We start from the raw sequence: 15,404 nt of genomic DNA, 5'->3' as shown, positions 1-15,404 counted from the left end.
TTGAATCTATCTCTTAAAAATTTCACTGCTTGATTAAAGGAAGTACAATGAAGCAGATTTTCCAGCCACCAAACAATGTCCATTGTCTTTGTAGTTTATAAAGTTTCTTCATCAAGGCCCAGCTCATAGTTGGGTGTACCCACTTTGGGCTGAAGGACAATTCTAACCTCAAAACATCAGTCAGGCCACTGTAGGAAGTAGGATATAAACCATTTTGGTTTCTGTTCCCTTAGAAACACATGGAACAAAATACAGTTTGCCAAATGGAAATATACAAAGCCACTGGGGAAATAAATGTTATTTTTAAGCTTCTAAGAGGCTATCACAAATAACTGGGAGGAGAATGGAAAGAATTCAAAAAGCAGGTGACCTTTTAACAGACACAACACAGCAGGTTTAGCAAGTTGTTAGCAAGGGTAACACAGTTTAACAGGCACAACACAGCAGGGTTAGCAAGCCTGGAGAATGTTGTGACCTGGAGAAAGAGATGCCGAGAGACCAGACAGGGCGGGACTGACCTCAGTGGACATGATGAGAATGAAGCTGGCTTTTCCCCATCCTATTAGAGCTGGGTAGCAAAAAGAACACCATCCTCCAGAAAATGAGAATCCCTAGGTACTACAAAGAGGAGCAGATCTGGAGATCTGGGAGCTGGTTGGTTTGTTGCTGGCAGCTGTGTCTGGAGTGTCACCCTCAGAAGACTGGCTTTCTTCTACTCTCAGAGCAAATATCACCCTGTGGAGATGTGACCGGTTCTCTAGGTGGAGATTACAGAGGTGGGGCAAGTAGGTTAGAAAGAAAAGGATGGCTGCGCTGTCACTAGAGAAAGCTGTTCTGCAAAGGGGACAGGGAGAAAGGCAGGCATCTCTTCTGGATTCAGAGGGAAAAGAAAGCCACTATGGCTTGTCTCTGTCCCTCTGAAGTTACATCACTGTTTCACTGCTCATTCTCAGATGGGTCAAGAATTGACGGCTATGGGGCGCCTGGGTGGCTCAGTGGGTTAAAGCCTCTGCTTTCGGCTCAGGTCATGATCCCAGGGTCCTGGAATCAAGCTTCACACTGGGTTCTCTGCTCAGCAGGGAGCCTGCTTCCTTCCCCCTCTCTCTGCCTGCCTCTCTGCCTACTTGTGATCTCTGTCAAATAAATAAATAAAATCTTAAAAAAAAAAAAAAAACAACTGACAGCTACTTTGCAAAGTGTATGCCAGTTACACAAATGCCCTGCTTTGTGCTGTGCATTTAAAACAAGACAGAAAACGTTGCCAATTGGTCTAGCTTTCTGCACAGATAGCATTGAGAAAACTGGCTCAACTAGAGACAGTTTGTGCCACATTTTCTCTCATAAAGGGAAAACCTCCACAGACCAAGCAAAGCAAGAGATACAGAGGGAGATGCCAAGAGCTGGCTGTTCCTGCGTATCCCTTGGGTTACAGACAATCACAATTCCAAGCACACCAGGGACCTATCGTGTTTTGGTATTCACATAACTACTAGCATTGCATGCCCTTTACTAAGCAGACTAACAACAGTATGTGTAAAATCTTCTGGGAAAAAAGGCCCTGGGAGCTTGAACATATTCTCTAACCACCAGCCTTTCTCCCACCATCTCTTTCTACTACCACAACTTTCAGTCAAGGTGACTTGCAGGAGATTAATTAGGTATATGCAGGAGCTCGCAGAGATGTATTGGATAGCTCACTGGCTTCATTTATCCTTGGTTATCTGGAATCTTACAAAAACATGCCAATCTCTCTTTATAGAGAGGCATATCACAGTGAGGCAGGAAAAGCACTAAGTGGTATTACTCTTCCTTTACTTAGGACCAGTTCTTTGTCTGAATTTCTCTTGATTTTTTTTTTTTAAATAAGAGAAAGAAACAAGGATTTTCCCAAATACTAGAGTACAGCTTGTCAGAATTAAAACTGAATGTTCAACATCAGTGTTCTAAAAATCATCAGCCACTTATCTTCACGGAGAGCTTTCTTTTTTAAAAGATCTTATTTATTGACTTGACACAGAGAGAGAACAAGCAGGGGAAGCAGCAGGTAGAGGGAGATGCAGGTTCCCCATGGAGCAGGAAGCCCTATGTGGGGCTCAATCCCAGGATCCAGGGATCATGACCTGAGCTGAGGGCAGGTGCATAACTGACTGAGCCACCCAGGTGACCTGGAGAGTTTTTCTTCTGTGTGCCAGGTTACTATTTTTCCTTGATCTCTTTTTCTCACCTCTGTAAGAGATGTATCCTTCTCTGCCACTAACCTCCAAGTCCATTGCAAAGCCTGTGACATCCCACTTCTCCGGCAAAAAAAGCTCCTCCTCCTCATCTGCCCTATCAGCCCTCTATCCTAACTCTCTACCATCAGTAATATGGAAAAGAGCAGAAGTTTCCAAGTTTGTTTCCTGAACATACACTGGGTAAAATTCTTAGGGGCTTGTATGCTCCACCAACCAACCAACAACCCCCAAACACAGGGAATGGTGCAGTGGTCTACCCACTGTCCATATATCAATAAAAATTAGACATAATAGATGCCTACAAATTGAAATTATGTTTAATAACTGATGATACATCCACTAAGGAAACTTTTTATGAGCTTTAATGCAACGTTTGCTAAAAGTACATAACATGTTTCTGCTACAACATTAAGTTAAAAAAAAAAAAAAGGTAGGATACAAAATAATGTATTTACAACATGGCTGCAGCTGAGCAATGCTTAAAACCTAAAAATCTGTCGGGGGAAAAAAGGGCAGGAAAAACAAACAAACAAAAACACTGGACACAAATGCTTCAGAATTAACAGACTGAGCCCTGAAGATGAGGCTTTGGGTGATTCCTTCCCTTTTTTAAAATTTTCCACCTTTTATAATTTATGAAAAAAGAAAACCTTGAGCTTTTGCATTTAATCAGTGGGCAAAAGCAAAGACAGGGGCGCTATGGCCGGGCACCCAGCGCTCCAGGGGCCACAGGGAGGATTTGGCGGTGGCTGCCTGGGCCGGGAGGGGTTCCTGGGACAGCCTCCGGGACACAGGATCCTGCTCAGGCAGGAGCTTCAGAGAGGAACCTGATTTATCTCTGAGCAGATGACGTCATCCCGAGAAACGCAGAAAATGCTGATTAATCACGAACTCAGGACTAATCCCTAGAAAGAACTCGGGTCGTGGTGACACAAGATGGTGCCCCGAGAGCGACTGCGGGCTCCGACGCGCAAACCGGGACGCAATCCAATCCGCCACGCCGCGCCGCCGCCCGAGACGCTCCGCGCCCCTGGCCGCGCAGGTGGCGCATGCGCAGCCTGCAGGCCGGCCCCTCCGCCCGCGGGCGCGCCACCTGCTCGGCGTCGCCGGCGTCGTCAGCCTCGCGCCAGCCTGGGCCGGTTCTGTCTGGGTGGCGAGTTTGCGTACACTGCTTGAATCGTGGTCGCGAACCGGCTAGCACGGCCCTGAAAGTTGACTTGTCACCGTGGTGGGAAGCCACTGGCCGAGATCTCACTTTTCCTTGGAGAAAGTTCTCACATCCTCTGAGAGAAAGTGTGTATAAACGGTTATCGGTGCTCTTGAGAGAGGCGTGATCAAAGGACTCCAGGGGACGGGATGGCAGTAGAGGGCCCGGGCAGTGACACACGTTCCTCGTTCCTCGTGCGAGTGACTTTGTAACAAGTTCTGAAAGGGGGTGTGGGTGAGGCCAGGCAAGCGGGGGGAAGACTTGAGGCGTTTCAAGGGAGAAGCTCCTGGGCTCTGCTCGGAAGGAAAGGCTGGAAGAGTGCCAGGAGCGGACGTGCGGAGCGGAGCGCGGCGGCCTCCATCTTGCCTCAGTCACCGCGTTGCCTCTTCACCGCCGACGCTCACGCTAACTTGGCGGTGTGGCCAGTCTCGAAGGAGCCCTGTCTGGCGCCCGGCAGCGCGGTGCCCCAGCTCCTCCAGCCTGCACCCGTCGTCGGCTGTGTTAGGCACACGTTAAACAGCGAACCTCACCAGTGGGCGGTGCGCTAGAAAGCACCTGGCACCTGCAGGTGGAGTGGCACTAGAGCTGGTGTTCTGGTCCAGGTGCGCGGAACTGGTACCCCCTCAAAATACCCACAAACACAAACTGCCCTCCTCATGTGTCTTAAACACGTCAAGGCTTGTCGGCGTCTTTCTATTTTCTTTCCTTTTTCCCTTTCTCTTACAAAACGAAGATCTCCTGAGGGTTGTTTTATGAACCTCACCAGTACACTCGGTGCTGCATCAGGTTGGATCCTGGGCAAAGAGAAGGGCGTTTTAATCTTCTTTTGATCACCATTTGTGTCTCAGGCCTTTGGCTCTTTTGAACACATCCATTGTTTGACACTAACACAGCCACTGCTACAACTGTGCTGCTCTCTTGATTATATTTCTGTGGCTCAAATATGGTATCTTTTCTGTCTCTTGCACTCAAAGGAATGGGGATATGGAGGAAGGTTCCTAAGCGGTAACTGGCACCCTGAGTGCCTATGACCTTTTTGGAGTTCATAGTAACCAGAGTCAACAATGAACAGGGTTTAGGAGAAGCAGCAGCAGGTTTATGTAGTTCAGAAAAGATAATGCAAGTTGCAAGGCATGGGAAGAACAGATAAGGATATTTGGTGGTTGCTAAAATCAGAACTTCCCAGACTGGGGTTACGATCAGAATTACCCAGGCAACTTAAAAACCCCAGGCAACTTCTGGAATTGGTATTGAGAGAGACATCTGTGTTCTCCAAAACTCTTGGCAGATTCTGCCATCAGCAAAGGCTGGGCCACTGGTTTATCACTTGGGCTACCGTGCATCAGGGGCAACATGGTGTGCCTGGGGTTGGAGTTGCTGATCAAAATTTATGAGGTTCTGGAGATACATTTGGCCTAGTTTGCCAAAATTACCCCATTATTGTAGGATATGACCTTAAGACTTGGGACTCAGAGCTGAGGGGATCTGGGAAAGGGACAGACAGAGGTACCTACCTCCTGAGTGACTAGGAAGCAAAGACTTGCAGGTCCCTAAGCCCCGGGGAAAGGTGTTAGGTCAAGAAACAACCAGTGGAGAGGGATAGTAGCAGGAGAATCCAAAGTAGCTGTACAGCTTCTGAGCATCCACTGCTTGATTCCCACCTCTACCAGCAGGGAAGAGCTGTATGTTAAAGCTTATAGGAACCTAAAACTCACTCTTAGATAAGAATTCTAAACTTGGGAAGGTTTGACTGAAGGAGGTAATTGTAATATTAATAATAATTGCTAACACAAATGATGTTCTAGTTAGCATTTATGGAACAGTTTACAAGAATGAGCTAATTTAATCCCTCACAACAATCTTTTGAGGTAAGCCATTTATTCCGTTTACAGATGAGAAAACCAAGGCACACAGAGTTTAGGTGAATCACCAAAGGATTCCCAGCTAGTTGATGACAGAGACAGAACTTGAACATAAGGCTCTATGCCTGCAGAATGTGAGTTCTTTTGATGCGAGATGTCCCATTTCAGAGGCTTGTTTATTCCCATAGTGGAGTTGAATCCAAGTCAAAGAGTGAGGTGGTGGTTAAGAGAAACTTAGGAATGAATGATGGTAAATGCTAAAATCCATAAAGAGCAATGAGTTTGAAAACTCACATCTTATCTAATTGGGGTCTTCTTTTTTAAGATTTATTTTTTTATTTTAGAGAGAGAGACAGGTGCACATACAAGCAGAGGGAGGGGCAGAGGGAACGAGAATCCCAAGCTGACTCCCTGCTGAGGGGGGAGCCTAATGCAGGGCTCATCTCATGACCCTAAGGTCATGATTTGAGCTGAAATCAAGAATTGGATGCCCAACCAACTGAGCCACCTGTGAGTCCCGGAGTGGTTGTTTCAATTTGGTTATTCGTAGCCTGAGATCTTAATAGTTCCTTGACACCTTGATATCAATCTGCGGATTAGGTAGGTGCATAATAAACCACATCAGTGGGCCTAGAGGAGAGTTAGGTTCCAAATCTTATTTTAATAAACAACTCTTTATACCTTTCCAGAATCATTAAAAAAAAAAAAAAAAAACTAGTATAATTTTCTTAATACAGCCTCCACATTTTAGCAGTGTCTCTCAAGTGCTCACCAAGTTGGTTTGAGAAGGAGATTGGCCATGACTTGGAAACTATGTCGTCCCTGTAACATGGGCTTGAGAGTCCAGTGAGGGAAGAGTAAGGAAATGACAGAGCACCCTTTGGAGGATGATGACAGAAATCTACGTATGAAAATAATCACACCTTGGGGATCTTGGAGGGTCTGCAAGCACTACTGATTACTCACCAGTTGTAAGCTCTCCCAGCATTAATCCATCTTGGCAGTGGGAAGGTTATTACCACATGACTGCATTGCCTGCTGGCTTCTTACAAACTCCTGGCTGGAAAAGAAAATGAGTGAATATTCACTCTGGAAGATGGAATTGTTTCCTGTATAGAGTCTACCTCATGGAGGTCCTTCAAGCAAGTAAACCAGGTTTTGAAATTTTATTTTTCTGTTGACCATATTCCAACAAATTTTGAAGTGTCTAATTCCTATCTTGGAAGAGTTTCCTTAAGATTTGACCAGACTCATGTCAGGCCAGTGGCCACTAAGGTTGTTTTTTTAGCCCTATCATAATTTTACACTTCACTGAAAATGTCAGAACTTGCCTGCATCATATTGGCCAAAAAGGGGAAAAAATACTGCTTGGTTTTTGAAGGCACTTTAACATTTTTAGGTCAATGTTTATTTCATTTTTTTGTACCTAAGATGGTTGGAGAAAAAGTGCACTTGTAGAAAAACAAAACAAAACATTTTTTCCCCTATTGATGGGACCTGTTTTTACTCACCAACAGTGAGGATAATGTGGGATACAAGGCAAAGGGAATGTGTATTCAGGTGCTGGAAGACTTCTTTGGTCACCATGGATTTTGAAATGGCCGCCTCTTCATGTAGTTCTTTCCAGTAAGTTCAGGAGACATAGTCTTACATTATTTAAAGGAGGGAGAAGGAGAGAGAAGAGGGGAGAGCGAATATGTTTTCCATACTAGCATATTACTAACCCCGATTAGCAGAGAGAAGGTTTTCTTTAAAGAGAGGCACTAAATAGTTTCCCACATTATGCATACAGAGAGGATTTACCCTGGATCTGGAGGCAGATCATGGACTATACATAGTAGAATGTCATTCAGGAACACGATCTTGCCCCAGCCTGGTAGGGCATGAAGATCTCATTCGTAAACTTGGGACTGTCCCTAACCTGTGGAGAGACACTTTTTAGCTACTCATACAGCTTACGGGGCCGCAGAGAATGTCTTTGTTCTTCAACTTGGTGGCTATTGAATTTTAGGCTTGGTGAAGAATCATCTTTCTCAGAGTGCTGTAGAATGTTGGGAGGCCAGAGGCAGAGAGCTGTGATCCTGGAGAGTGGCTTACAGAAGTCTGTTTCATTACTGTAGGGTCTGGGTCTGAACTTCCAGATCCATTTCCTGAACAAGTTATGGGCCTCTCCATCTCATAGCTCAAATCGCAGGTTATTGTCTTGTCACTGGATCTAGAGTCCTGTGCCCCAAGTTTTATAGGAAGCTAAGTATTTAATGGGATATTTGCTATGGGATACAGTGAAGTGGTAAAGGCTAAGTTGTATGGAATAAACAGTCCTTTTAGTTTCCACCTGCAAAATGCCTTAGCTCCAAAGGCCATTTTATCTCAGGGAATATTGACCAGATTCCTCAGAACGAGAGCCTGAGAACAGAGCCCAAGGGAAACAGAAACAGAACAAGAATTGATAGAGGAAAGGGAGAAAGAGAAATCAGGATTAGAAGTAGGAGGGAAGAATTCCAAGAGGGTAGATTTGAATTTGGCAAGAAGAATATCATGAGTGATGATTGTACTGGAGTTTCAGTAAGGTTCTCAGGACCACTTGAATTGGCTAGCACATGGAGAAGCCTGGCAGTGCAAGGGGAGAGAAGGAAGAGCTGTCTCTTGAGGTTGTGCTATTGATCATTGCACAAGGGTACCCTGAATAAGGGGACATGATTCACATTACCAGCAACCTAGATTTGATATTTATCATCTCAGTTTTTCTTGCAGATGTGGTGAAGTGTCTTGTTCAAACAAAGTCAGTATGTTATCACAATTTTCTGACATGTGGAAGTAAAGTGTCTTGGGGAATGAGTGCCTTTTTCTAATTCACACAAATGTACCATATGGACTAGGAAAAAAGTACAGTACTCAAAGGGCATTTCAATGCTATAAATAATATCAAAGCTATGGAATCAGTGAAATACTCTAAAGATAATATGTTTATTATTTTACCCTTATCAATACTGTGGTTAAGATGGAGGTCTTGAAGGTTGATATTTTGATGTGGCTGATAAGAAGGAGATCCTGGAAATAAATCTTTCTCTCTGTTTTAGCCTGCATAAGAATGCAGGTGTTTTCTGTGTTTTGAAAATTTGTGAACATTTTCTTTTGCAATCTTATCCTGTCCTGACTCTCTCCCACTTGGACATGAGATCATTTTCTGTGGTTGCTAGATGAGATTTGAAAGTGGCAGGAGAATGGATCAGTGGGAAAGAATCGCTGCTGAAGTCCAAACCACTTGGCTTATTTGTAATATCCTTGATGTGTTTAAAAAGCATCATTTTGAAGCGCATAAAAAGTAAAGTTGACTTTCAATTGTGACACCTTAGGTAATGATGATTTCTAACAAAATTCTCCCAATTTACCTTCTGCCATATATCCTTGGAAGAAGATTTAAGAGAATGAGTTGATTTTAAGGCAAATGGAGTTATAGTACTGAAAAAAAATCTGTTAATCTTTCTTGTACAATAGTATAGTTGATGCTGCCAAAAAAAATGGCACCTGAGAGATTATATGTAAAGAACAAACACTCTAATCTTGATGTTTTGATGGGGAACATTTCACTGATTTACCTTTTGCATAATTAATTAGCTATCTACTTATTTCAAGGTATTTCTTATAAAATGGGAAGGTTATATTTAAATACCTGGAGGAGCCTGTAAAGCCTCTGCCTTCAGCTCAGGTCATGATCCCAGGATCCTGGGATCACCTGCATTGGGCTCTCTGCTCAGCAGGGAGCCTGCTTGCTCCTCTCTCTCTGCCTGCCTCTCTGCCTACTTGTGATCTCTGTCTGTCAAATAAATACAATCTTAAAAAACTGTATTAAATACCTGGATAAATTACCCATTGTTTCAGTGAACTCAACTGCTTTTTTTTTTCCTATTTGATAAATAAGTGACTCACTTAGCCTTGGAGCACTAGAGAGATTTACCCAGATCGTTTGTTACATTTCCCTATCATGTAAACATTGTGTTCAGGAAGGACTCTAGTGGGAAGTGCTGTGAACTGAGAACAGACAAGCTGCCCTCCTTGCCTTCTAGACTGCTCAGGTTGATTGCACAGGTGTACTTGACTTTATGTTGTTTCTGTGGGAAATTCTGCTCCTCAAAGGACAAATGAATTTACCTATGAGCTTATTACATAAAGGAATAATGAGGGATGTGATTTCTTGGGTTAAGAAAAGAAAATTTAGATCTGTTTTAACCATTTTGGATTCACATGTCCAATAGTTGTTTTCCATTCTCAACCTTTCTGCTTTAGGACAGCACATCTAAGTACAATTTTCAGTAAACAGACATCAGCATTAGTTGGGAGAACTTGTTAAGAATCAAGCAAAAAACAGTAGCTTCTTGGGATCCTACCTCAGATCAATGGACCCGTCATTTCTCAGACCTGGGAAACTGATTTTAACAAGTGTCCTGACCCCCTGCCTCCTCCAGGGTGATTTTGAAACACGTTCATACATTTATGATCTAACATTCTGTTTTATTCCTCTGGTTAGAGGAGAGGGGAAGAAAGAGAGAGATAAGAGATTGATTCTCAGTTTTGTATCAAACCATGAACAAAGAGAGATTAACTTCTATGGAAGGTTCTTTCTCTGTTGAAATGAACAAGGAAGTAGTTAAAGAAAACCTGGGTGTGTAGTCTGATAAGCCTGGGGCAGTAAATATTTGAAACTGCAACTTTGTAAAATCCCGAATTGTGTGGATATTTAGAATATTTTTTTAATATACATGAGCAAGCTATTATACAACTAGCATAGTTTGAATCTAACAGTTTTGAATTTGTGTCTGCTTATAAACTTGATTCTTATCAAGTAAGATACTAGGAATTTAAAAAAAATCTGCAAAATATCTAAACCAAGGGTTGAATATTCCAAAGTTTCATAAATTAAGGATTTAAAAAAATATATTGTACCTTCTTGGATTCAGCCATTAATTTGTGTTAATAGGCTTTTAGAATGTCTGTCAAGTGATATATGTATTGTGTAAATTTCATAATCTCAATTCATCTAATTTACTCATACCCATATATATCTTAAGTTTACATTATATGCTATATGAAAGCAAATACCATTAAAATACCATCTTTTTAGGCTTTTCACTGAAATCATGTCTACCTGACAACTTGAATTCAGCATTCTCAATCCTTTAATGAAATTGGACTTGAAGGGAAATCAGTGTAGGTGGCTCATAAACATTTGAGGATGAGAGATTGTTTGTCATTCAAGTTCCCTCTGCCTATGGGCCTGGTTATGGCCTCTGAAATAGAGGTTGAGGGAACGAGTCTCTTGGGGATCCCCTCTTGCTTTACTACTGTGTTGAGGCTGAAGGCAGCTGTTTTCCCAGGCCTCGGCACTTCTAACCTTAGGGTGATGTGCAGTTTCACTCCCTTGTCTAGCCATCATGACTTCCTGTTCTTTTTCTGTAATGTTTTTCAGATCCTCTCCTTCCTGTTGCTTTCCCAAGCCTGATTCTGGTCCAAGCTCTAATTACCTCACACACACCTGCACTCTCCTAACATCCTCTTTCCTGTCTACAACTTTTCCTCTCACCATTTTTTTTTTTTTTTTAAATTCACAGAGTTGTTAGAATCCTCTTCCTGAAGCATCATTTCCATCACACTCCTCCTCCAGCAGCTCCCAGTTGCATCAAATCTGAGCTCCAGGTCCTCTGCTCCAAAGTCCCCTTCATTGCCTGGGCCATTATCTCCTTTACAGCTGGACTCCACTCCAGCCAAGCAAATGTCCTGACACCATGTCTATACAATGCTATAACATCTGCTTAATCCAGTCAACTCTGTCAAATCTTCAGTTAATCATCTGGATGTTTTGTCTACAAGATGCCAAACATCTGGATTGACTGAAGAAATTCACTACATTGATAGAGATTTTTTTTTAACTGAATCGACCAGATGTTTTGGCATTATGTAGACACATTGCTGTCTCCTGCATTTATCTTAATAGCTTGTCTGCACAGTGTCCTCTCCACCTGAATGAAGCATGACCTGTCTTCTTGATGCCATGTTCTCCCTTCCTTCCAAATTATGGTCAAAATTGCCTCTGCCATAAAGCAATTCTAGATTAATGCCACCAAACTGAAATTTTGGTTCATACCAGCATTTTTACATACATAATTAATTTCAAATGAAATCACTGTTGTATTTTATTTTGGGGAATTGTCGTCCCCCTTTGCCTCACTAGATTATAAACTCTGTAGATCAGTATAACCTATACCATAAAACAATCTGGCTTATGGAATGAGAAGCATGGTATCCTAGTGATCAAGGTCAGAAATTCTGGGAGACACTCTTGTTTTGAATTCTAGCTCCTCTACTGTGTGACCTGGACAAATTATTTAACTTTTCTAAGCTTCAGATCTCTTCCTCATTTGTAAAATGGAAATAATAATAGAGCTTACTCTATAGAGTTGTTTATAAGGATTGAACAAGTTACTATAGATAAAGTGCCTTGAAGAGTGTTTGGCATAAATTATTCATTAAATTTTTCTGTTATCATTATAAGCTTTGTAAGAGCCCAGTTTTCTTGTCGATTCTTTCTTTTGACTGTGTCAACTAGGTAGGAAAGGCAGCAGTTACTGTTCCCATGTGGGAGAAAAGAAAACAGATATTAGGAGGTTATATTATTTGCCCATTAAATAAGTTGCAGTTCTGAAATCTTATAGTCTTACTTTCTACACATTACATGTTGGCCCTCAGTTCTTTCTAATCTCGGGCGTTAGATATTACTTTCTATAAATAGCAGGTACTCCTATGATTAAGTGTCTTTTCAAGGTTAGTCATAGGAAACAAACTGAGGGTTACTGGGGGAATAGGGTAACTGGGCGATGGACATTAAGGGGGGCACGTGATGTAATGAGCACTGGGTATTACATAAAACCGATGAATCACAACTCTACCTCTGAAACAAATAGTACACTATATATTCATTAGTTGAACTTAAATTAAAAAAAAAACTAATGGAGGGACACCTGAGTGGCTCAGTGGGTTAAGCCCCTTCCTTTGGCTCGGGTCATGATCTCAGGGTCCTGGGATCGAACCCCGAATTGGGCTCTCTGCTCAGCAGGGAGCCTGCTTCCCCCCTCTCTCTGCCTGCCTCTCTGCCCACTTGTGATCTCTCTCTCTGTCAAATAAATAAAATCTTAAAAAAAAAAAAAAAAACAAAAACGAATGGAAAAAAGAGCAGGTACTCAGGGAATGTGGGTAGAAATGTGTTTCCTTAAAGAAATGTGGTTCCCCAAAACTGGTCTGTGGATCAATGTCCATTGAGACAAAGTGCCTTATGTTAAAATGAGAAAAAGACAATGTAGTAAGGTTTTTTTTTTTAAAGCTAAATTTATTCAACTGTTAGTGCTGTCCCTGAACTGAGGTTAAATCCTTCTTTCATTTTTAGTGTAGAAGTGTTCTAACTCTGTGAAATGGTAGGGGTATTAAATGATAAAATATGGAATAACATTATATTGCATGCTTTTTAAAATGTACTGCTTGATTTATTCATTCAACAAGTATTTATTAAGTGTCTACTATTTGTTAAACATGGTTCTAGGCAGTGGAATAATAGTAAAGTAGACTGACAAAAATTCTTGCCCTCAGGTAAGGCACTCAAGGGTAGGAGATGAGATGATAAATAATAAGTAAGAAACCTCTGTAAGGCTTAGTTTCTTCATCTGTGCAATGATAACAAGGGCCCCTGCTACAGAGGTTGCTTACTAGAGTTAGATACATGAATAAAGCAAAGTGCTTAGGTGTTTATTGTATTGTTGAATATAATGGGAGATGGAAATTTAGAAAGATTGAACACATGGGGAGGAGATGGGTTGCATTTTAAAGTAGAATGATAACTGTAGGTTTCATTGAAAAAGTGCCGTTTGAATGAACTTGATGGAGCCGAGGGAGTTAGCCATTTGGACATTTAAAAAAAAAAAATTAATGATTTTTATTAACATATAATGTGTTATTTGCCCCAAGGGTACAGGTCTGTGAGTCGTCAGGCTTACACACTTCACAGCACTCACCATATTCATTTGGACATCTTGAGGAGAGTGTTTCGGATGGAGGGCTCATTCAGTACGAAGCGCTGAGGAGAATCACACCTGGCTCATTTGAGGAAGTGCAGGAAGGTTAGTGTGGCTGGCACAAAGTGAACCACGGGGAGGATAATGAGAGAGATCAGAGGTTATGGGAGAGGGCTGGCAGTTATCTAGAGTCTGGTAGCTACTGTGAGTATGTGGGCTTTTACTCTGAATTAAATGGGGGAACCGTTGAGGGATTCTGAACACTGAAATATAACCATTATCACAAAACAAACTGAGGATTGCTGGGTTGGGGAGGGATATGTTGGTTGGGTGATGGACACTGGGGAGGGTACGTGCTATGGTGAGTGCTGTGAATTGTGTAAGACTGATGAATCACAGACCTGTACTCCGGGGGAAAATAATACACTATATGTTCATTTAAAAAAAAAAAAAAAGAGGAAACTCACAAATTTTAAGTGTACTCATAACTGTTGAAAACTAACCATAAAATATGTTCTACTTTAGTCATTTATTTTCTATACATGATACCCTTCAATTAAAAATTTGAGTATTAAACCTCCAACTAGATTAAATGCAGAAAAAAAATGGGAAACTCACTTAAGAGTTTCCTGCTCTCAAAACTATTTTAAATAATAAAAAGTATCAGAACTTTAGCAACAATTATCTATTTTTGGCATCATGAAGATGAGAGGCTATAATTTCCTAAAAGACCAAGAATACCTTCTTTGTGACTGGTGCTGAGGAGAAAGCCTCTAGAAGTTGTTTTTGCTGAATAAGTAACATGAATTAATACCATGATCTAACCTTAAAGGAATAATTTCCAGCGGATGTGGAGAGAGATCAGACTCCTGTCTGCATTTTAATTAGAAGCCAGTCTTTTCTCTTCAGGTAGGATTCTCTATTCCCAGCTCAAAATACCTTTAAAAAAATTAAATGATGAATTGGTATGTTATCATTTACAAAAAATAAGTCAAAGAACTATAATTATATTTCCTTACTTCCTCCCCCCTACTTTTTTTCTGTGAGATGTGGTTGCTTCTTGAGTTGGACATATGACTGAGGCAAAAATGACAGGCAGAGGGAAAAATAAACGTGAGCCAAGTGGCTTTGGAATATGTTGTTGAAAGAGAATCTAAAGATACAAACTGGTCATAAAAACATAGAATGCGGATGTTACTAGAACTTAGAACTTGACCAAATTACGTGAAGTAATCACATAAAATAGAAATACACATGAAGATTGTGTTCTTGGAAAAAGTTTAAAAGCTTTTGTGAATTCTTTGGTGTCTGTGCAAGAGTTACTATATAAGCTTTTAGCTCACTGTGAAACAGAATGGGAAAAATAACCAGTTGTATATTGGGGCTTCCTTTGGTGGCTTGAAGTCAGCTGTGGTATTTACACCATGGAAATCTGCAAATGCTACAAATCAGGGCTTTTTGTTTCTTTCCATTTTACCAGTACACCACTGAAAATAACTCTGCACAGGGATTAATGAAATTCTTAGCACCCGTGACAAAGATATCCTGTAGGGCTTTGGTGAAGGGGATTTGGGGGAATAAATGAATATTCTTTCTATAAGCAGGGGACTTCTAATATCCATCTCCATTAGATTTGGTGTTCTTGGAATTAAAATTCCATCAAATTCTTCTTGGAAAGGATTTCTTTAAAATATGGCTTCTGTTTCACTTCTTTTCATAAAAAGGTAAATCAAGAAGATAAAATTTATGTGTGGCAGGAAAACTTCCTGCTTTCTAGTAAGCAGAAGTGGTAGCACCTGATAAACTGTATAAAGTCACTGGAACAGAGTCAAAGCCATAGAGGAGCCAGACCCCCCCTCTTTTTTTTTGTGAATGACAGTGTTAAAGAATGTAACCCCTCTCAACTTCTTTACACCCCGTACATACAAATTGCTTATGCTGATACAACTCTCAATGGTAACTCACTTGACACCTCTATTTTTTTTTTTTTTTCCTTGTTATCACCAAGATTAAACAGCATGTTTGGGCAATATTCTACATT

The 15,404-nt window shown here is 41.3% G+C and overlaps 1 long non-coding RNA gene across 1 annotated transcript; it reads right to left on the bottom strand.

Annotated features, from left to right (window-relative positions):
* Positions 1–6,274: 6,274 nt before the first annotated feature.
* On the bottom strand, positions 6,275–14,464 carry LOC131831391 (uncharacterized). Its single transcript, XR_009353632.1, has 3 exons — positions 14,383–14,464; positions 14,189–14,302; positions 6,275–6,363 (listed from the first exon to the last, which is right to left on the bottom strand). It is a non-coding gene; the product is annotated as an uncharacterized LOC131831391 (long non-coding RNA).
* Positions 14,465–15,404: the final 940 nt, after the last annotated feature.

Source organism: Mustela lutreola, chromosome 5, assembly GCF_030435805.1.
Source record: "Mustela lutreola isolate mMusLut2 chromosome 5, mMusLut2.pri, whole genome shotgun sequence".
NCBI lineage: Eukaryota > Metazoa > Chordata > Mammalia > Carnivora > Mustelidae > Mustela > Mustela lutreola.
This window is presented reverse-complemented; position numbering and strand designations above follow the sequence as displayed.